This window comes from Mauremys mutica, chromosome 2, assembly GCF_020497125.1.
Source record: "Mauremys mutica isolate MM-2020 ecotype Southern chromosome 2, ASM2049712v1, whole genome shotgun sequence".
In the NCBI taxonomy this organism is placed as follows: Eukaryota; Metazoa; Chordata; order Testudines; family Geoemydidae; genus Mauremys; species Mauremys mutica.
In genome coordinates this window covers 196,925,610-196,949,388 of record NC_059073.1, presented here as the reverse complement: position 1 = coordinate 196,949,388, position 23,779 = coordinate 196,925,610, and the positions used below count along the sequence as shown (strand labels likewise).

The 23,779-nt window shown below is 40.3% G+C and overlaps 1 long non-coding RNA gene across 1 annotated transcript in view; it reads left to right on the top strand.

Annotated features, from left to right (window-relative positions):
• The first annotated feature begins 511 nt into the window (after window positions 1-511).
• Window positions 512-23,779, top strand: part of LOC123363062 — a 39,844-nt gene continuing 16,576 nt past the window's right edge. The window contains exon 1 of the long non-coding RNA XR_006576693.1: window positions 512-725. This is a non-coding gene — a long non-coding RNA (uncharacterized LOC123363062). The remainder of the gene's footprint in view (window positions 726-23,779) is intronic.

Here is a 23,779-nt window from a genome sequence, read left to right as displayed (position 1 = left end):
TCCAAATAGCTGGAACTAAGGGGTTAAGAAACTGGACTCCTGAAGTACTAAGTTATTTCAGAGTCTATGCCAATGATGTGTAGAATGGGGATATTAAAAATATATTCTTCCTGTAGAAATTGGAATATCCGTCTATTAAAAGAAGATTCCATTGGATTGTTGCACTTCAACTTCCCATGCATACTATGGAATATTCAATCTCAGTAGAATGCAACATGGTAAATGCTCACTAGTAGGGCACAGGCACTAAGGGCAAGATTCCCAGTCCCAATTAACTAGGGGCTCAGATGGGGAATAATCTGCTTTCGGAGGGCCTGTTTGGAGGAGAGTTCTCAAGTGGAGCTCAGTGGCGGTGCCCCTTTGTAGCTTAACAGGGAACTTCTTACCCAGTCGCATGGGGACTGGTACCATGGTGCATTGGCCCTTCTGACTTGAGTCCTACCCCTTCCAGAGAATTAGTCCAAAAATAAGGAATGCTATGAACTCAAATCCAGGGTTATCTGAATCATCTTTAGCAGGACCCCACCCTTCTACTCAGGACTTGTCTTCATGTCTTTTGATCAGTCTCCCTGGGCGTATCCAGTCATCCTATCCATTGGAAGGTTCATTCCAGCAGCAAGCTCTTTCAGACTCTTGGCTGAAACCAAGATCTGCTCCCTCAGCAGCCCAACTGAGCTGGGTCTTCTCCTTTCAACTGTCTTCTCCACTTCTGACATCATCTGGAGGTATAGTGGGGCAGGGATAATTGGTTCCACGGGCCCTCATGAATCACCTTATTGCTAGTGCGGGGGGCTGTATGCCCCATCACAGGTAGTCCCATAGTAATCATAGTCTGCTCTCATAAGTTCGAACAGCCCCTATGATGTTCTAACTTACTCTATGACTGGGACAGCCTGAGAGTTGTGATCATGACAGAATCCCTGCCTCTGCCACCTCTCTCAGACTGAGAGTTTCTTTGTGCATAAGAGAATCTGACCCAAAATGTAAAATCAAGGTTTGAAAAGCAGGTGCACTTGATAGCAGGGCCGGCTCCAGAGCCCAGCGGGGCAAGCACCCGCCTGGGGCGGCCCTTTCCCGGGGGGGCGGCAGGCTGGGCCGCCGGACCTGCCGCAGTCATGCCTGCGGGAGGTCCACCGGAGCCCCGGGAGCAGCGGACCTGCCGCAGGCATGACTGCGGACGGTTCGCTGGTCCCGCGGCTCGGCTGGACCTCCCGCAGGCACGCCTGCGGCAGCTCAACTGGAGCCGCCGGACCAGCGAACCGCCCGCAGCTGCGGGAGGTCCAGCCGAGCCGCGCGATGATAGTAGCGTTCTTTACTTAAAATAGCTCCTATACATTCTTGGGAAGTCCCAGTGGCAGATTTTTTTTCCTTAAGAACTTTTGTAATGTATGCTTACATATTGGAGGTTAGCAGTGAGCCCCACGAGATGTAGTTTTACATAAATGATCAAGGCACTACATAAAATCTAAAACTTGTAGACATCAGCAGTGTCTTTTGTAAAATGTTACTATGGTCACCTGTGGCTGTTTGACATAGCTAATGTTTTTCCAGTGGAAAATAAATCAATACAGATTAGTTTCTTGTTCTCCTCTGAAACATCTGTCAAACATAGTAAAGTGTATATGGCTTTATGGATAGGCACCTAGGCCAAGTTTAGCAATGATTTAAATGGCAGTGTAAACTGATCTGGAAATGGCACATTACTGTAATTTGCACCAATTTCAATATTCTGTGGAATAAATTCATCCTTGACATTGACTTCAGCAGGAGCTGCAATTGTTTAAGAGAATTGCTTCTATTTAAGTCACAGCTGCAGGTGTCCCTGAAAAGGCTGGGAATGGGATGAAAACAGTTGCTTTCTCTGAGCAGCCTCGATTCCATGTGTGAAAATATAAATATACTTAAACATAAGTGAAGAATACTCTAACTGGAGCTGACTGGGACTTTGACAAAGCATTTTTTACTTTGGAAGATACCAATTCTGGTAAAAGTGAAACATTTTGTGGAAATACACCTCTACCTCGATATAACGCTGTCCTTGGGAGCCAAAAAATCTTACTGCGTTATAGGTGAAACCGTGTTATATTAAACTTGCTTTGATCCACCGGAGTGCACAGCCCCACCCCCCTGGAGCACTGCCTTACCGCATTATATCCAAATTCGTATTATATCGGGTGGCGTTATATCAAGGTAGCGGTGTATATCAGTTTGAATAAATAGAGAGAGCCCTACTCCACAGGAGTCATTAGCCTGGTGGTTAGGACTCTCACGTGGGATGTGGTAGAGCAGGGGTCAGCAGCCTTTCAGAAGTGGTGTGCCGAGTCTTCATTTATTCACTCTAATTTAAGGTTTCACGTGCCGGTAATACATTTTAACGTTTTTAGAAGATCTCTTTCTATAAGTCTATAATATATAACTAAACTATTGTTGTATGTCAAGTAAATAAGATTTTTTAAATGTTTAAGAAGCATCATTTAAAATTAAATTAAAATGTGGAGCCCCCCCCAGACCGGTGGCCAGGACCTGGGCAGTGTGAGTGCCACTGAAAATCAGCTTGCGTGCTGCCTTTGGCACGCATGCCGTAGGTTGCCTACCACTGTAGTAGAGTCAGGTTTAACTCCGTACTCTGCCTGCTTCCGATAGAGACTTGAACCCAAGTTTCTCCTATCTAGCTAAGTGCCTTAACCCATAGGCTATTGGCCATTCTGGGGTTGTATGTGCTTATATTTTCCCCTTCAAAATTTGGAAGCTCTCACTTCATTCTGATGTTTAATGAAAACAAACTTTGACACCTTGAAATTTTCTCATAACAGAATTCTTATTTTCCAGTCACTTATTCTTAATAGGATGCCACAATGCATAAGATTTTGCTTACCATATAAACACACAAGCATGGTCATAATTTCCTTGCTTATTCATCATTAATGAATCATAGAACTCCCTTTTTACGGTATAATATTCTTCAGTAAGTGCATGAAAGTAGAGGGAACTGTATCTTGTCTTCTAATTTAACTGTTCATCTTCCAAAGTTGCATTTTATTTCTGAGCAACAGCAGTTTAAAATATGTCTGGATAATCCAAAGCAAGTCCAATTTAAATCAGCTATTGTCCAAAATAATTAAAAATAACTTAAAAACGTACATTTTTTATGATGGAATTGAAAACTAACATTTTTCATCTCTGGGCTTAATGCATATAGGATTGTTCATTTCAAAGTTTTAAATGTGACAATGTGGAAAATTATGTGAGATTCCAAGTGCAGTTAAAAGAAAATTAGGAATTAAAATGCTGCATATGGGATAAAAATGCAGAGCATAAATGTTTGTCAAATTCCCCCTTGCCTAGGGAGATACTCACCCCCAGAAGTTTGTTGCTGAACTTTTCATTAGCCAGAGAATATCCAACCTTTAATAAATAAGGAGAAACAATTTTATTTATTGCATAATCACAGTAACCTATATTAAGGCTTGTGTTAGCATATGATAATACACAGCCAAAGACGTTGAAAGCTCTGGGCTTCACCTTCCTTACAGTGCTCACAAAACATATGTTATCTCACACTAACACTTGCCTTGTTGTCTCTTATTGCTAAACTAAATCACACAATCAACTGCACATCATATGTGGAAAGCCCCTTGGGCTCCAGCCAAGTCTTGTTTAACAATTGGCACTAGCAGTGAAGAAGTGAAACTATTAAGTTAATAAGCCAACATTACATTAAAGGGAATCTTCAGAAACAAAACAATTGAAAGCAAGATCCATTAAATACAAGCACTTTATGTTTAGATTTGCAACAAAAGCAAATGTACAACAGCCAGGAAATCCAAAGTTAAGGCTGTGAATTAATCTGTAGCATGCCTCATTGTGTGTGAATATAGTAGTGCTGATAGAAATGTCACATACAAGTGTTCTGAAATGTCTGCAAGACCCTGGCACAGCAGGGAGAGCTTTCAAGAAGTCTAATTGACTTCTGAGGATGCAATCTTCCTTTCAGGGAGGATTGCACACATATTTTAAGATTTTTGAGTAGATATCAGACTGCCAGCCAGCTTACAGGTCTCATGTGGAATTCTCTGTCTCCCTTTTGAGGATGGGTGTTTGTGGGACTGGCCATTTACAAGGATGACCCACTTTTCAAGGCAAAAAGTTGGAACAACTATGTTGCCTGCACAGGAAATGAGTTTGGTAAGTTGTCAAAGAGGTGCATGCACTATGATTTTGGCAGATAGGAGGTAAGGAAGCATCGAGATAGCTAGAATCTTTGTGACGAAGGCTAGTTAGCAAGACTGGTCATGGGTGGTAGACCTCCAAATTATGTTAGTTTCCTCAATTCAAAAGGACAATGACTGGTACAAAACATTTTTCATTTTTGTAAAATGGTGAGAAACTCTGAAACAAACAATGCAGACAAGGAGATATTTAGTTTTTAGGGATGCGTGGTCCCTAGTTTATGGATAGGCTTGCTTTTTTTTTTTTTTTTTTGCATTAGCATGTAGAGTCTCCAACTGAAATCTGGGGCCATTGGGCTAGACACTGTACAACTGCATACTAAGGATACGTCTACACTACAACGGAAAAAAAAATCTCAGAGCCCAGGTCAGCTTACTTGTACTCGTGCTATGAGGGCTAAAGAGATTAATGTAGATGTTCCCCTTCAGCTGGTGCCTGGGCTCTGAGACCCATTCCCCTTGCTGGTGCTCAGAGCCTGGCAGGCATACCTCCAATACTATTTTTAGTGCTGTAGCATGAACCTGATTTACTTGAGCCAGGTTTTGAGACTCATTACTGGTGGGTCTTCCTTTGCAGGGTAGTCCCAGTGCCAGCTCCAGACCCCAGCGCGCCAAGCGCGTGCTTGGGGCGGCATGCCGTGGGGGGCGCTCTGCCTGTCGCCGGGAGGGCTGCAGGCAGCTCCAGTGGACCTCCCGTAGGCATGCCTGCAGAGGGTCCACTGGTCCTGCGGCTCCGGTGGACCTCCCGGACGTGAGACCGCCAGAGCGCCCCCCGCGGCGTGCTGCCGTGCTTGGGGTGGCGAAATTCCTAGAGCCGCCCCTGGGTAGACCTATCCTAACAGGCAGTCCTTGCCCCAAAGAACTGACTTAATCCCACGCTTTGTTGATTTAAAGTGTAAGTATGATCATCCTCAAGATGTGGAGTCGAGGCCCAGAAAGGTTAAGTGACTTGTCTAGGGTCATGACCCAGGAAGTCTTTGGGACAGATGCAGGAATTGAACCTAGTCTGTCTGAATCCCAATCATCCTTAATCTTTCATCCCCTCTCAACTGTATTACAGAGAGACAGTCAGTGTTCAATCAATAGTCCAAAACCTGAGGCACTCTTACACATGAATTCACACCTTAATATCCTTTGCTCTGTCTCTCTAATAACAGCAAATGAACAAATAATGCCCTGGAATATACAAGTCATGTCATCATATAGGGGCTAACTGCATCTGCCCTTTCCATCTGGATGCAAATAGAATTCCCAGCCATATCCTGTAACATAATGCAGTTTGCAGTTCTGCAGTGTTGCAGCTTCAGTGCTCATGATTCCTGCTTCCAAAGGGAAAATGGGAAGCATGCTAAAAGAAGCTATAGTAGTGGTCTGAATGTAGATCACCATGGCTGTTAGTTGCCCCCAAAAAATCATTTTAGCTGCCACTGACTTCAGATTGTGAAAGTTTGGGATAAATAGAGGCTAACTGACCCTTCTATCCCATTTAGTTTAGAGAGTTGTGCATTCCCATAGGAAGATGGCAAACACTTTTCTTCTGAGTCTTCACACTGAGAGATAAATAATTAAAAAAAATTCTCTGTGGTTTAGCATGATATATGGGTTCTAGTCACAAGGTACCATCCCTTGTTCATAAGCTAGATACCTATTTTTATTGATAATGTTGGGCTTTTTGACCATTTCACTAGTACGTAAGTGTGCATGTGTGTGTGCACCAGTGGTTATGCTTGTATCCTCTGAAGTTAAATACTTTTTGTGCCTGCTGAGGCCGTAATTTTAGCTTGCTTTCAGAGAGCAGTTCCTGAAGCAAAAAGTCACTATCCTAGCCAAAAGGTGCTATCATTTACAAATATATTGTTTCTGTTGCAAATTCAAGTCAAAGGCAAAATCCTATTGATTTCAATAGGGTCAGGATTTCACCCTTGTTATGCAGCCCTCCATTCAGAGTATGAGAATATGTGGAGAGCATGGCTCTGTTAAAAGGAATCTGCTCAGATGATGTATACATCCACACGTGTGCTGGTTTTATAACTTTATTTGTTAAGAAAATAACTTGTCCAAGCAAAGCACAGAACAGGAAATGGAAAGACTTATTTTCTGTTCCTGAATGAAATGCCACAGCTGGCATAAGCAGACAAATAGCAATTAGACTTCTGAATCAGGTTTTAGTATAGGAAATCTCAATGGAATTTAAAAATATGCAAAATGGAGAAACACTAAGTAGCTGATAGTTATCTACTATTCTATAAGACCTTAATATTAAGAACCCCACTGTCTTTATGTTGACAAGAGCAGGGCCAAAGAGTTTGGTTTGGTTTTGTAAAAATAAAAACCAGGAGTCTTTTAGATCCATATTACATTTTATCGTAACCACCAAAGTTCAGACGAGATTCTATAGTGTCCCATCTCTGTTAATGATACTATACTTTCAGAACAGTTACCATCCACCAAACTCTGATAGCTGTACTCAAATTGGAGAGTATCTTTCTCTACAAATAACCCTACTGAAGTCAGAGACAGCTCAGGGAGTAAGGTATTACTAAACTGGAATAATGTATTGGAATCTGACCCATCACAACTATTCTCGCGCTTGCACAGAAACCTAGGAAAACATACCATGCAGTAGTTAATAAACCAATGTCTTTCTTCAAAACCAATTACAGATTATTCATTAAAAGATTTACTACTTCACTTAACCAATGTGTGAAGATCTGTTTGAGAGCTTTATTATTCAAAACATGCAAAAGAACAACTAAATCAACATTAGTAATTTAACACATCTGTCCCATTGATTAAGTATTACATTAACGAGTGCAAATGTATCCCACTAGAATTGAAACAAACTAACAAACCAAAAAAAAAAAGACATAACATGAATCTGATCTTGAACACACTTCTAGTACACCATAGTAGGTTTATTGATTTCTCCAGAAAAGTTTCTCCAAAGTTGTCATTCTGTAACTTGAAGACTAAAACCCTGATCCTGAAAGCAGATCTGCATGGGCACAGGGATCCATAACAGTGAATCTGATTGAAAGTGCAGGCACTAACAGTTCATTTGTATTGACTTCTACCGTGCCTGCCTGTATAAGCCACTAATTGCTAGTATGAACTTCACTCTCCATTTTCTTTCTTTTCATATTTATACAGTTCAGATAGACGTTTAATATTCATTTTTATTTAGTCTACATTGCAGTAATCTTTTAAAGTTCACTCTAAATATCTGTGCATGTGAGGTTTAAAATTGAGGCAGACGCTCTGAAATAAACTTTCCACTGGCTGTATAAAGCTTTTGTTGAATGGCTCCTATTGAAACCATGGGTAGTAATAAGCCTAAAAAAAAAATGTCATGTTAGAAATGCATCTCTCCCTCCATTCTGTAGTGCCCTAAAGTCAAATATAGTATGCTGCACCGCTTTGAGCCCTTTATAGAATGCAGTCGCAGAAGGATGAATTAAGGAATAATGTCTATTTTATAGCGATGCCATCAGCTTAGACAATTTCAGTGGAAAATAGATTTAAATAGGTTTTATGACACTACAGAATGTAACATAATAGTTAACAGTATTATTATAATGAGAACTAGAAAATGTGCCTGACTAGAAATAAACATGTAACTGACCAGTCTAGTTTCAATGTCCAGTGTGAAATGAAGAAAATATACAGACCTGACTGATCCTCCCTTAAATCCTAGTCCTGCATACACTTAAATACATGAGAAACTTCATGCATGTGAGTAGTCCTGTTAATCTTGGGGTCTATTTACTTGTGTAAAGTTACTTGTGTGTAAGTAGTGGAAGAATCAGGGCCTTAACATTCATATTTTAAAGTTTTTTTCTTTTGTTCATTTTAGAACCTAAAGATGAAACATTCTTCCATTAGTTATTTGAAATTTGACATCTGACCTCAGGGGGTTGTTGGTTGTTGGAGGACAGGCACGTTTCCAAATATATCTCTTGTGTGAAAAAATTGGTGTTTTTCATCTGCAAAGCTCTGTAGCTCCTTTTTACCTGTCATGGCTGCAGCAGAACATCTGGACTAAAAAGCATTATACTTGAATCTTTTTAGTTATGTTTTTGTTGTCAAACATGGGACAGAAAACAAATCCTCATAATTAAGAAACAGTCAAGGAATATATATAAGCGGAAGTGGAAAAGGATCTTGATCTCTGTCATGCCTTTGTGATATATGGCAGTCAGTCTTGTTGTTTCAATATTAAGTTTTTATATTTCATAGGGATGTGAATATGAAACTAATTGTAATCTGCTCTCTAATCATATATCAATACTGTAAATCATATTGCTCTTTTCTAGGAGATTATTAGACAAGTAAAGTATAACTGATGAATATGAAGATTAGGGGTTGAAGACTGGAGACTGTCATTTTCACACTTGACGAGAAGTGTAGTTAGACCAATCTAACCACCTTACTGGACAATTAACTTCCTTGTACAGACTACCTGGAGAACAACATTTATGGAAGAAAAAATAAGTTGCAAAACTTAGCAACTTTTGCAAGCATTAACTTGCCATCAGACTAAATGACCAGAATATAATATAGGACATGAGTGACCTGCTTTGGTAATAATAGGCTCCTTTCTATAAGACTGTGACAGGGAAAACAAATGAGCTACTTAGGTTGATGTAATGGTCCTTGTAAAAAAGTGTGTGCCCTGGAACCTGGCACCTCTTAGCTCTGTTTTCAGAGCTATGTCTGAACATTCTGCAGGCAGCCAGCCTCAAGCAGGAAAAATGTGGATGATTCATTAGTACGTATTTCATTGCCATTTATTATCCAACCTGCCTTAAGAAGGGAGGCAGTTGATTATAGGCTGCTAAGAGCTCTGAAAACTTATTAGTTTTCCCACTTGCTTCTTAAAAAAGAGAACCATTCTGGAGCTTGCACATGTGCACTAAAAAAAAAAGGCTGCTCAAACACAGCCACAATAGGCAGCCATACCATTAAAAATTCAGTATAGCTTCAAGCAAGGATTTAAGAGCCGAGAACATGGTTTTGTACAAACTCTTTGATACTGCTGTGTAAGGCTATAATTAAAGCAACTTGAACCTTTCTAATTGATGCTTATATTCAAGGAAGCTGTGATGAGCTTCTGTTAAGGGGGATTCAACCCAAAAAACAGCAAAAAAGTGTGGCACTGGCTTAAAAATAGATGCAGATGGGCAGCTTCCCAGTGTTTCTAATCAAAGCATATCAATTTTTGACAGGTTTCGATTCTGATTAAGAGTATAATGCTACAACCAGCTCATGACCTAGTTGAAGGGTATGAAGTTACGATTTTAAAATAATTTAACTGCTGTAAGATTCTTCATAGTGGAGACTGATCCCTCTGAAGTTCACCTGCTTTTTCTCGTGCCTTGCAATGTTTTATTATCTGATGTATATGTTAATATCCCAAATGAGCAGTGCTTGAGTCTGTGGAAAACTTGTCAAATTGTTTAATAGAGCAGAAACTATCCTGCCATTTCAGAAATGCCATGAATATGCCATGCTCACTCTTCCAGCTACAGAGAGAATCACAATTAAGACAAAATCCATTTAACTGTGTCATTATTTGAAAGTTTACACACGCACGCACTAGGGGAGGGCTGCAGCTTACCAAATGTTTCGGGGACACTGCATTGTGGGAGCCTTATAGTAGGGCTCAGTGTGCCGTTTCCTGTTTACATTTTGTCCTTCATGTCTGCTTTGTACAGTATTTCTTTTCCATTCTACTTAGCTCCTAATAGTTCTTCTGGCAGCTGTATATTCTCACTGCCTGTTTGGCCAAATGTTGAAGCCCTCGCATAGACAAAATTCCTGTTGACTTGAGAGTTTTACCCTGAATCTTTGTAACAATGGTCTTTTTGGTTGTCTCTTTTTCCGAGCGCACTCCCTCACTTTTATTCAATCCATTGTTTTTGCTCACGTAGTAAATGGCTGTCAGGCTAAATGTTACCCAGTAATACCTTGGGGAAAACCTCAGGCAGTGCTATATGTAGGAGCTACTTAATAGAGCTCTCAGGCCATTCAGAAACCAACATATCAGCAACGTTTCCAATTGGCTAGGCTGTTTCCCTGAATGTGACGATGTTTGCGTGTCTTGATTGAGTTGAAGCACATGATAGCAGCACCAGCTGTTGGCAAGGAGAAGGGAGCGGTGAAATCTTTAATGTGACAATCAGGTACTTCTCCAAATTTTAAACTACAGGTGAGAGGACAGCTAGTTCAGACTGGCGTATGTATGTTTCCAGTAAAAGGGTTTTTATGGCCAGTAATGTTCTCTCTCATCCAAGAGCTATTATAGCTACAGAATAAAGACAAACGACATGGATTCATATTACTGAAGTGTTGAGATATTAAGGAAATACAGAGAATTCTAGCAGAACAAAACAAATGGATATAAAGCCAAAGAGATCTTTTCACTCACCAGGCATAATCCCATTAACTGAGATGGAGTTGTGATTTGTTTATGAAAAGGACTGAATTTGGACATGTATACTGCAAACATACAACCTGAACCTACTTTACTGGTTGCAGTTGTGGATTTAGGAAAGGGGCACTCATTTCATGGGTTTGCTAGACAGCATAGTCCTCCAGAGTTGAGGAATGATTCTTCCCAGCTTTGCACTATGTGTAATCCTTTACTCCAGTACAAAGTGGATATAAAATGTTTTACACCTGTGCAACACTAGTGTTAAAGACTATGCAATGTGCAAGGGAATGGAGAACTAGGTCCAGGGACAGTACTTGTCTCTAACTCTACTTCCACATACAGATGGAGATATGGATAGGTGCTTTCTCTAAAGCTCCATCAGAACTCATTGTAACAACAGATATACTTGTCTTACGTAAGCAGTGGGGCTCGGGGCTACATCTTACATTTGTGAGCAGAGGTTCTACCACCAAGTAATGCTGTAGCCCCATGGTAGCATTCCCTTCTGTCAAGGCTGAATCCCCACTCTGTCACTCCAAGTGCAGAAGTGGGGGCCCACAAGGATTTTAAAAATTAATACTTGTCACTCCAGGCTTGTATTACACTCCCAAGGTTACAGCTTCTCTCTGGCCTTGGTTTGCAGTTTTCGCCTCCCCAAGCAGCACACCGAATTGCCGCCGCAGATGGCGGGGGCAGTCCGTGTGCCCTTAGGGCGGCAGGCACGTTTCCGTGGTGGCGGCAATTCGGTGGCAGCTTCTATGTTTAGCTGAAGCCACCGTGGACAGCTAAACATAGAAGTTGCTGCCGAATTGCCACCACCGTAGAAACGCGCCTGCCGCCCTAAGGGCGCAGGGACTGCCCCTGCTGTCCACGGCGGCAATTGGGGCGCTGCTTGGGGGCAAAACAACAGGGACTGCCGCCCGTTGCAGATTGCCGCCCCAAGCACCAGCTTGGATTGCTGGTGCCTGGAGCCAGCCCTGTTGGTTTGGTAAATGCTGCCACCAAACAAATGCAAACAAACAAACAAACAACCTTTGAACCCAGGAAGGAGTACTTGGGAATTCCTTCCTGTGGGGTACCCTCAAGCCCTTTCACACACACACCCTCAGGGAAGAGCTGAGAGAAAAATCAAAGGAAATTAGCTGTGGCTACCAGCTAATCAAACAACATGTACAAACCCCTTAGGACACCAAAACTCCAATCCTGTTTTTTAAAAAGGTAAATTTTATTAAAAACAAAAAGAAAGAAAATACATCTGGAACTTAGACTTTTGCTAGATTTTAAAAGAGCAATTCCAAAAATCAAGCATCCCAAATAGCTTTCTTGGGGGTTCATCTTAAAGGTTACAAGCAGACAAAAGCATCTGGAGTTAGCACAGAGGAGATCCACAAGCCTTAAAAATAAACAGAAATAAACCTGATTGTGTCTATCTAAACATTCTGATTTACTTACACCTTCGGGTTGTTAAAAGTAGTTCTAGATATGATGTGATAATTTCATACTTGGTTCAAACTTTACACAGCATTCCTTCTGCCCCGTCTCTTCAGCCCAGAGAACAACAGACAAAAGGATAGTTTCTTTCACAATTTTAAAAGTTCTACCTTCCCATTGGCTCTTTTGGTCAGGTGCCCACTTTTTTTCTTTCCCTGGGGGACTTTTTAACCCTTTACAGGTAAAGCAAGTAAAGAACAGCTATCAAGAGGGATTTTACATCTAATTGGCTGGCTGGGTGTCCATCAAAGGGAGCTATCCCTCCTTTATTTATCACACCTTCAAAAAGTGACCTACTTTGTATGTAGGCCTGGAACTCATGAACATTTTGTCCTATACCATGTATACTTAGCAAAAAAGCAACAAACTAAGTCAAGAATCCACCCCTCCACAGAGATGTTTTCTTTTTCCTGCCTCTTTCTAGAAATACATGAGAGAGTGATCATTTCTCATTGTTTATCTCACCTTACCTAAAATACTGTGGTGTTATTGGCAGTGCTCAAGAATTGGCATACCATCTTTCAGTTAAAGTCTTTGAGTAGTAGGCAGAATATTGTAGCAGGCCATGAAACTGTCCCTTCACTTTCAAATGCCTCCTGGATCTTTACTGGCAATTCTAAGATGCAACATTTTAAAGCTTCTCCCTTAACTAATTTCCATGTGTCTCTTTGTCTGCTTCCTAGTAGGAGATGGGTTTTAACCTTGAAAGATAATTGCACAATTTTCCTTCTATTAAGATTCCCCCACCCAATAATTTAATAAGTGTAAGAGCTAGATAAATAAAGCATGTAATGTCAGCATTATGAAAGCTTAATCGTTGGCTATTACAGTAGAACAAAGTAATTTAATAATTGCTTTGTGAAATACTATTGCTGCATGTTAACTAACCACTGCTGGACACTAGGTGGCTATGGGTACCCTATATTCACCCTATAGAGTTTGGGGATAGTAACCATCAGGACTGAAAACCCAGTGCCCATTATGATCCCCAAGAAAGAAAACCCAGTACCCCAGGGTGTACTGCATCCAGAGAAAGGAAAGTAGAAGAATTTAAGTTTGCTAGGCAGTTGGTCCTTTTTTCTGCTGCCAGTTAATCCAACAGCAAGTATATATTGTAATTTTTGGAGCAGGGACTTTTTCTCTTTTACAGCTCTTAGCACAATGGATTCTTGATCCAATAAAAAGGATGATAATATAGTCATCGGCCCTTGCCAGAGAAGTCACAGGAAAATCTGGAGAACCTACACAAAAAATAAGTTGCTCAAATAGGTGGGATGTGTATTTAATTATGTCAAATGCATATTTTAAAATGACAGAACATCTGAAAGAGCTGTTGGTCCATGCAATCTTGTAATGTTGCATGCACATATGTTGTATTTGCTGATTTAAATATACCCGTTGATGAGATTACAACATTTCTGGTGACTTGCTGTGGAGGCAGAGGGGAGATAGAGGCACTGCAGTTCCGTGGATTATGAATGAGCGCCAGAGGACTTGGTTTCTAATTTTGATGCCATCCTGCTGAGATTTTTTGGGCAAATCACTTGAACCACATGTTCAGGAGCACTCTGGATCTGTATATGCAGAGCCTTGTATCCATGTGGATCACAACCACACAGATTCACTTGCAGAATCTGGACCTAAGCGTATGTCATCAATTAATTTTTGTCCACATTTCAAATGTATAGTCCAACAGTATGTATATATACACAGGACAGAAGGATGCTCATTAAAATGTATGAATAAGCTCTACTCCTTTGATTCTTCACCCTCCCTACTCCACCAGGAAAACAGAGTGAGCAAGGATATGCAACCGAGACTAGGCCACCAAAATGATGTATAACCTAATAAAACTCTGAGCAGCAAAAACAAAACACATGGCAGACAAAACCAGAAACATCCTACCCAATGGTATATCAAAAATGCTCATTCCACTTCCCCTCCAACGTTTTTTGGCTGCTGGTACTAGATTATCTGTCATTCTCACTCATGAAACAGTCCCATATAATATACTGCTCCTAGTTCCCTGCTGTATTGTAGGTCCCTCATTAGAATTTCAAAGAAAGTAAATATATTTGTGGAAAACACTGCAGTTTCTAAAACTGATTTTCATCTCACAGAGAGTCCATTAAGCATCCTAAACCTTGGAATGACCTTTCCTTTTTTCCCTACAAAGTTTGAACTGAATTTTCTTTCCCAGAAATTACAAATTTTGATATGGGTTCTGTATGTAGAACATAGGGAACTAGGGGTGAATAAATAGTTCTGGATAGTAAATCTCCTCCCATTTGCCGCTAGTAGAAATATACAGAATGAGAATATTGATATGTCAAAAATATATGGCCATATGTTTGGCTGTGACAAGATGTAAATTTGTCTTCACTCTCCAGAGTCCTTAAAAGTTTATAATTACTCTTAAACTGACTAAGCATTTAAAAGCTACAGCTATCACATATGTGATGCTAAACCATCTTGCTGTAGTCTCACCACTCTGTTATTCACAAAAACCACAACCAAAAACTCTGTCAAAGGGCATTAAAAATAAAATACTGGCCATGTATTATGGCTGTTTTCTGTCTGTGAAGCCAAGATTCAGAGGGCCAGATTGTGCCAGCCTTATGCCGAGTAGACCTTTGCTGCAGGAGTAGTCCTAATGAAGATGGTAGCAAATATGGCCAAGAAGGTGCTGCACAGCTTTTAATTAAGTAGCAAAAACTAGCTCCCAGCGGCTAGGGTAATATTCAGGAAAAGTGGATTTGCATTACTGGTAAAATTTCTTATTCTTAGGTTTAGGAATACTAGTCACACCAGCAAAATACCAGCTAGCCAGTAACCAAAGTAATGATGGCAATACCTTCCTGCTGGCTGATTCTTGTAAAATAAGCATAGCCAGAAGAGAAATAAGCAGCCCAGTATCATAGCAAAGAAATTAATAGGAGACTCAGTTCAGCTGTTAGGTTTCAAATCATTGCATGCTTTTTTGTGGCTGACAGCTACAAGTCGTTGTTGGCTTTGGAAGAAGACTCTGACTGTGTCTAAAATGAAAAGTCAGAAAACAGCATCAAAGAACCCCTCTTCATCAAAGCATCTGAGTTCACCAATTTGAAGAATCAGAAGAAAGTTTTCACCACAGAACTGTTGGGCACGCAGGACATTAAAGTCCTTCCAAGAAGGAATGTAAACAGAAATTCAGTGTTGTGCTAGAAGATAATCTGTAGAAAAAGATTTTCCATTTAACCCTCCAGTTATGTGGCCCTGCATACAATAAATAATAAAAACATCAAAATATACCCTGCACCTTCCCATGAATGGTAGGGAGCACCTTGTGCAGTCATTTAGGGCCTGATCCAAAGCCCATTGACTTAATAGGACTTTTGGATCAAATTCACACGTCTGTGCAAAATGATGGCAAATGAATCTCAAACACTTCCAGATTGGAGCTGTCCTTGCACAAGTGCAAATAGATGGAGGGTTTATTGATCTGGCTCTGACAGACAAAGGATAAGAATGAACACTGGAGGGATATAAAAGAGATTCCTCCTGTATGTGGGTATCTGTGTCTTTACAGATTCTTAAAATGAAAAACAGACTGGAAACTCTACCAGCTGGTTCTGTAACTGATTGTGAGAAGAGACAGACCTGAAGAACTCTGTGGATCTCAAAAACTTGTCTCTTTCACCAGCGAAGTTGGTCCAATAAAAGATATTACCTCACCCACCTTGTCTCTGTGAGATTTAGACCAACTTTAATGTTAAGTGGATGGCATAACTTTCATTGTTTCTGAAATGGATATGTAAATACTTAAAGCTCTTGTGGACAGTCTCCTTCCCAACCAAAAATTCTGATTGCTTATTGTTTCATTTTTCTGCCCTCAGTCTCTCTCTCTCTCTTTTTGGAAGTATTCACTTCCACTATGTCCCCATGCCTATCCAAGCTTCTGTTTTTAGCTATAATTTGTTTATGTATCTTCTGTAGAAGAGCTTTCTTCTGGTTTGTTTCTAAACCAATAATCTTAAAGTAAAGCCTTCACTGAGTGTACTTTTGAGTTTATATGATTCTAGTGCCTTCCGTCCATTTCAGACAGGTTGTTATAGGAAGGAACTGCAAAAGCTATTTAATTCTTTCCCCTATTTTATGATGCTGGTAAATTACATGTGGATCAGTCTCATTCTTGGTCACTTGCACCCTCAGACCCACTCATTAGTAAGATATCAGGATGACGCTCCTCTCGCCTACAACAGGTTTTACAGTGCATAATGCTATAACTCCAAGTGTAATTGTCTCCTGCCTTGCATCTTGTGTTGTCATTTACACCTGCGTAAAGTGGATTTTAAATCCTCCTTAATATGAATACTGCAATTTATATCCACTTCAGAGAGGTGTAAGTGACTACACTAAATGTAAGGTGGTAGAAAATTGGGCCCATATGCTACAATGGAGTTACTCTGATTTACCTTAGTGAAGGGGGGAGGAGAGGTAAGGTAGAAATCACACCAATTATTTCCTGGGATGAGGGCTTCTTTTGATTTTAATATGAAATTACTTTAATAATTTTACTCTAAAATGACTTGGCTAGATGAAATGTAACCATTTAGTAACCCGTTAGTTGTGCACAGGATGAAATTAATATTGATCTTTGTTAGATTTCAGTGGCTTAAAGGCATGAAGCTGACTGTGGCTTTATACTATATGAGTTCTTTAGAACAGGCAGAAGATCAGTCAGCAGCAGCAGCAACAGCAGCTACTGGGTGCTGGGATTACTAGAGTTTATACTATCTATTTCATTTTTTTCCATTTAGTCACAGCTGGAATATTTATTGGCCAGCACTGAGACATCTCTTTTGAAAGCCTTCAGTTCCTAGAACTGGGAATGCAGGCAAAAATGGTCTAAGCAGTCAGGGCAAAGCACAGTCAATAAATATCATCTAGAATGATATTTGGTAGTGAGGACTTAATCTTCAAACGGAAGTCCTTTTCTGCACATTTTCCTAGCTTCACTCCCCACTCTAAATCTCTACCCTTCCCTGTGGCAATTACTGTGCTTGGTTGCATGAAGAAAAAGTAATATTAAGTCAGGGAAGATACAATGTAATAATGTCAATTTTGTGGAATGAATAATTGTTAACAATTAACTTTGTTATTAACTCTTCCATTCCTTTTGTACCTGGTCCGCCCAGCCCCTCTCTCTGGAAGTGATATATTACTTTGTATTAGTGTGGAATCTCCACTCATCTAATCGCGGCAGTTCTCTTTTGCAGTTTAAGTCTGTCCTCCTGTGTGTTGGAATTGTTGGCAGATTTAATTGTTGAAGATCTATCAAAGAAACACTTAGACCTATAAAGTAGTCACACACGGTTCAGATAAGTGTATAGGTATTTTTTTTTTTTTTAGTTTAGTTGGTCAGAGAAGTCCTTGGGAACTCTAGAAGAGTGTAGGACTAGGATACAACTAACAGAAGGCATCACTGACTGAGCGCTGATAGATGTTTTACTATATAAACAGATGCTGTTCTTTGTATCACCTGAACTTAGCTGGACAACCACTGATCTAGAGGCACTGTTAAAATGTTGCATTTTTTTAACAAACTATCTGACTACTTAAATTATTTTTAATCTTATTTTGATTCATTTTTAAAAGAAGGTTCACAATGGGGTGAAGTTTCTTTCTGTTCATAAGGCAAGTCCTTTCTATCTCTGAAATGGTAGGTGGCCTACAAATGTCTTCTCGCCATCCTCCTCTGGGAGGATCGGGCAACAATTTGTCACCCATAAGCCTGTTGTCTTGTGAAATGAGTCACCCCACGCCACCCAATGAATCTTTCATCTCTTATACGGGAATGGATTCTGCCACTTTTGGCTTGACAGCAAACTTACCTCTGCTGCCTAGAAGGGCTCTTAAATTTAACTTTAGCAATAACTGGCACATATGTTAACTTTCAAAGTCCTACAGTCATTTACTGCTTCCTGCTGCAATATGGAACATGCAGTATTATAGTACCGTGTGCTGCTATACCCCTGATTCTTTATATAATAGGTGCTCAACTTATCCAAGATTAATGGCACAAAAATGATTTAGTGTGACTTCCTCTTTAAATTATCTTGCCTAGGTGCCTATTACATCTCCTATAGCTCTTTTAATATTAAATCTTACATCCTGCTTTCATCTAGCCTTAAAATAGTATGCAGTGTTTATAGGGGCTATGTTATCCTGCTTCCATATTTCATTCCCACATTTAATTCAACACAGCCCTCTCTCTATGTATGTTTATAAGAGAGAGAGTGGTCAATGCTTAGGACTATATCAAAGGATTTGCTAATGAATCCAAATTGAAATTAAAACCACTTGCTAGCACACAGAATTTGAGACTCCTGCACCCAGTTGCAAATGTGGCTGACTGGCCAGTGTTGTTAGTTGGCAGTGGGGGCATCGGGGTGGCAATTTATCTGTGCTTTTTGGTAATGAATAGAACCAGTTGAAGATTTCCCATCTAAACTTCTTGCAATGGAAAATGCCTTTTTGACCACAATGCCATGAACATTTCCATTTTAGTTAAAACGCTTTTGAGTTTTTGTGGTAAAAATTTTCAAGACTTTTTTCTATTTCATTTAGGTGAGGGGAATCCACATTCCTTTATTTTCTGTGCTCTCTCTCTCTCTCTCTGTCTCTCTCTTTCTTTCTTTTGTTTGTGTGTGTTTTCCCCACAACAATATGTTTTTTTTCCTTCAAAAATTCCACTTAGAAATGATTTTCCTTATTGCACATAGGGTTGCCAACCCTCCAGGATTCTCCTGGAGTATCTAGGAATTAAAGCTTAATCTTTAATTAAAGGCTACCTTGTGTGATGAAATCTCCAGGAATACATCCAACCCTAACTGGGCGGGGGGAGGGAATGAAAATTGTCACAGAATATTCAAACAAACAAAAAAAAGCCTTCACATCTTTCAAAATTTACTTACCTTTTCTCTGGCCATGATTAGCAGTGACCCAATATTACAACTTTTCCCCAAAAAGTGTTTTAAAGCTAGAGAAATAGCCATGTGGCATTTTCCATTTCACATGTGCACTGAATATTTTTCATTAATTTGAATACTTAACTTTAGGGATTGAAAACAAATGATCGAAAACTATACATATGATTGAGCCCACATAGAGCCCCATTTTCTTTCAAAGGGAATCAGCTCAAGGGGAGGGCCTCCACACACAGAGTCAATTTCAGGAGTAAGATCTTGGATTGCAAGGTCTGTTGGGCAGGGGCTATGGTCTGTTTGTTCTTGTGAAACACCTAGCACTTTTCTGGATGCTCAAAAATTCAAGTTAACAACAAGAAGAAGCCTGGACTGCTACACCAACACAACACCTGTGTAGCGATATGATGTATAGTATAATTCATACATAGCATAGTTAATACATGAGCATCGTTTTTTTTATTCATAGCTTCATTTTTATTTGATGTATTGAAGAAAAATCATGCAGCAAATATAGTTCTGAATGAGCTGGTAACATATGACTCTGTGTGGGTGGATGTGTGGGGAGATTAAGAAATGAATTTAACCTTTTTTGGCTAAGAAATGCATGTAACCATTTTTTAATAACGTTCTCTGACTTCACTTTCTGTGCATGAAGTCTAATGAGCTGATTGACAGCTTGTCTACTGCCATATTGCAGAACTTTAGGGCCTAAAAGCAATGTGCTTGGTTAATTTACAGACGTGCATTGCTTCTTAAGTGAGAACATGAATGATGTCATGGAAAACAATACCTTTGTGAAATGAAGTGTTTAGCAAATGTACTAAAGAACATTGAATTATCACTGGAAATACAGTACATTGTACATTCTACAGTAGTTTCTACTAAAACTCCATAAAACTGTTTACATTTAAAAGACCTTTCCGTTTATCAGCCTGCTATTTTGGTCTGGTTCTATGTCTCGGGTGCTTGAGTTTCTAGTTTGTGGTGAGTGTTAAGAGATCAAGAAGGCAGACTTATATGCAGAAACAAGAGAGATTGATGATCTCTAAGGGAAGATTTGCAATGGAAATCAGTGGTTTTCAAATTGGCTTAGGGACAAGTAATGTTTTATCGCTGCCTACCAGGCAACTTTTTTCCATCAAAATCCCACCATGTGACATATGCTTTCTTTTAAATGTAAGCAGATAATATATATAGGAGATACTCCTCTGTACTGCTTGTCTTGGGTTTATACCTCTAGGGAATCTGATACACTATGCTTGTTTCCCATTAACTTCAATGGGCTTAGGATCAGACCCAATATATGCAGTATTTATTTTTCATTAGAATTTTTCACTCTCCTCTGAGTATTTCACCCCAGCTGCTAATTTGTCTTTTTTTTTCTTTCCTTTCCCCCTCTCCTCCAGAGTTTTTCCTAAGTGAAATGTAAGCTCAATAACTTTTTCCCCCAAACAAGCAGCTTTGTGTTTTCTCCAATGCTGTCCTTCATACTTGGGATACGCTCCTTAGAAACATCCACACAGCCATATAATTGTCCTTCTTCAAAACTCTCTGTAAAACTCTCTTGCCATGATGTCTCTCAGAATCTTAAGAGTGTTTAGGTAGCTGGTGTGCTGAGACCACTGCCTATCATGCTGACCAGTACTGTCTCATTGTTTCCTTATGCTGCTCTGTCCTCATCTACCTGTTGTCTCTAGTCTCATACTTAAATAGTAAGCTCTGGGGATGCATAGGGCAGAGCAACCTTTTTTTTAACGTGTTTGTATAGCCGCTAGTACAATGGACTTTTGGTCTGTGACCAGGACTGTTAGGCGCCACCACCATGCAAAAAACAACATAGAAAGATTGAAATTAGGCAAACTGAGTTTGCTTATTCTTATAAATCAGCAATTCACAATTAGTTGACATTTGTGAAAATTGCTTTTCTGTAGAAATTGTGTAGGAAATCTCGTAGGAAGAGACTTTCTCAAAGTATTATTTGTACTACTTCATTTCAGATGGTTTAGAAATAGGTTGAGAATAGTCACTATTTAGTATTACAGCTGAACGGAGACAGTGGAATTACACTGGAAAATAAAGAGGTGATGAGAGACAGTAACATAGAATAATAAGTATCAGAGGGGTAGCCATGTTAGTCTGGATCTGTAAAAGCAGCAAAGAGTCCTGTGGCACCTTATAGACTAACAGACTAGCATCCGACAAAGTGGGTATTCACTCACGAAAGCTCATGCTCCAATACATCTGTTAGTCTATAAGGTGCCACAGGACTCTGTGCTGCTTTTACAGAATAATAAAGGTCGTATGGTGCTATGTCACACAGCAGTCAGAGCTGAAGGAAAAAAATTGGCGTGTTAAAGAAGTGAGTCTTTCTGAATGCCCCTGGATCTGGATTCCAACATTGCAAATGATGCTTGTCTCTAGCAGGGGGAAAAGTTACTCAAACATGAATGTTCTCCTGATCTTTGGAAATATTTGGAGATGGGTCTGAACTTAGCACCTTGGATGCCTCTATGCAGGATATCAGTAAGCACCATGTGGTTTCTGTCTGGTGCTTTTCAGGTCCTACAACATACAATAATGTGGTAGGTTTTCTTCTTTCACGCCTCCAGCACGTTTCTGTTGAGTTCAGATTGGAGATCAAGTGGTAGTAAACTCAGCTAACGTTTATTTTTGCCCCTTTAAGTCTTCTCTCACTTACACCAGTTTTATGCTGCTGTGATTCCATTGACATTGAAGAATTTACAATTGGACCCATCACAGAAACATATTTTTCAGGATTAAAAAAATGTTAGTAAGAAAGAAGTATGATTTTATCAGCACCTCTTCTTAGTCTTCTGCCTGCCTTCAATTATAAAGATATTTTACTGTGCCAATTAGCTCAATTATTTATTTTTCATTTATTGTTATATCTATTTAAAGTCAAGAGCAATTTATAGGCATAATGGATATCAAACTCTTCCTCATAGTAACTTTCTTATTCTTGTAGCTTGTTGTGAAAGCAAATAAATAGAAAATCAGAAGTGATTAAAGAATACTGTACAGCACTGCACAAAATGCCACCCACCCATGAGTGGGTGGGGGGATTTGATGAGACCAGCAGTGAAAAGGAGATAGTACCAGTAGCAAGGGAGGTAGATACTTGCCGAGGGACAATAGGTAGCTTCTCCCCTGAGAGCCTCTGGCACCCATTGGCCAGCTGGGGAAGAGGGGTGCTGATTAGCCAGTATTCCCCAGCTCCAAGATTTAGCCCAGTGCAGGGTCCATGTGGAGCCTATTTGTGCTCCATTCCAACAGCCCTGCTTATGCACCCAAACTAGAAATGGAAACTGAAGCTGACAGATGCTGCAGGTCTAGTCAATCACCCATTTAGGGGGTCAGAAAGGAATTTTTTCTCCTGTGGGTCAGTTGGCAGATGACCAGGAAGTTTTTTGCCTTCCTTGTAGCACCTTCAAACTACAATGGGTTGAGTAGGAACATGTTTAGTGTCTAACTGAGGTACTGGGGTGAAGTTGTGGCCCATCATGGTAAACTGAATGTGGTCCGCGAGACATTTTGCTGACATTGACCGTCCGCAGGCACGGCCCCCCACAGCTCCCAATGGCTGCGTTCTCTGTTCCAGGCCAATGGGAGCTGTGGGGGCCATGCCTGCAGACGGTCAGCAAAATGTCTCGTGGCCCGCAATCAGTTTACCCGGATGGGCTGCATGCAGGGGAGGCTCTAGGCATTTTGCTGCCCCAAGCACGGCAGGCAGGCTGCCTTTGGCGGCTTGCCTGCGGATGGTCCGCTGGTCCCATGGCTTCGGCCTGCAGGAGGTACTCCGAAGCCACGGGACCAGCGGATCCTCTGCAGGCATGCCGCCGAAGGCAGCCTGCCTGCCGCCCTCGCGGCACCGGCAGAGCGCCCCCCGCGGCTTGCCGCCCCAAGCATGCGCTTGGTGTGCTGGGGCCTGGAGCCACCCCTGGCTTCATGCAGCCCATGGGCCACAGGCTGCCCACAACTGAGTTATGGGTTATATGGTAAGGAGTCCGGTAACCACCACACTGGCACAAATTAAATGCCTGGTATAGGAGAGAATGGGTGATGGGGGAGGAGTAGCACCCTTCTCTGTGTTTAATAAAAGTAGCAACCTGCTGCTTAATTCCATGCATGTGTCCTCATTTTGCCTTGTGTCCTCAGCAACAAATAGCCTACTATGAAATAAAAAACAGCTCTTTCTTTTCTTTATAAAGTAAAGTGTAATTATATTTTATTCCTCTACTATTAATTAGGGTTCCAAATTATTAATGTTTATGCAGATTTTAAAGCTTCATCAAAGGTCCTTAATGGAATTAAGTTTCAGTTGATTAGGCAATTATAAACAAATGAGAATTTTTTCCATGTGAACAATGCACTAGGATAAACTGGTTTGTGGAACTAATGTGATAAAAGGAGTGCTCTGAGAGGGTTGTCTAATTTATTATGCATACATTGTTAAAAAGTTCCAAGTTCTGAGGATTTACTTTCTGTTCTCAGTCTGACTTCTATTGATTTTATGATATGGAAAAACAGATAAGTTGTAAATTATTGCCCAATTTTTTTCTCTTTAAGTCAATTATTCACCATAACTCCATGGCTGAAAGACATTTGCATGTTTAATTAAAGCTTAGTTGTGGAAAAAA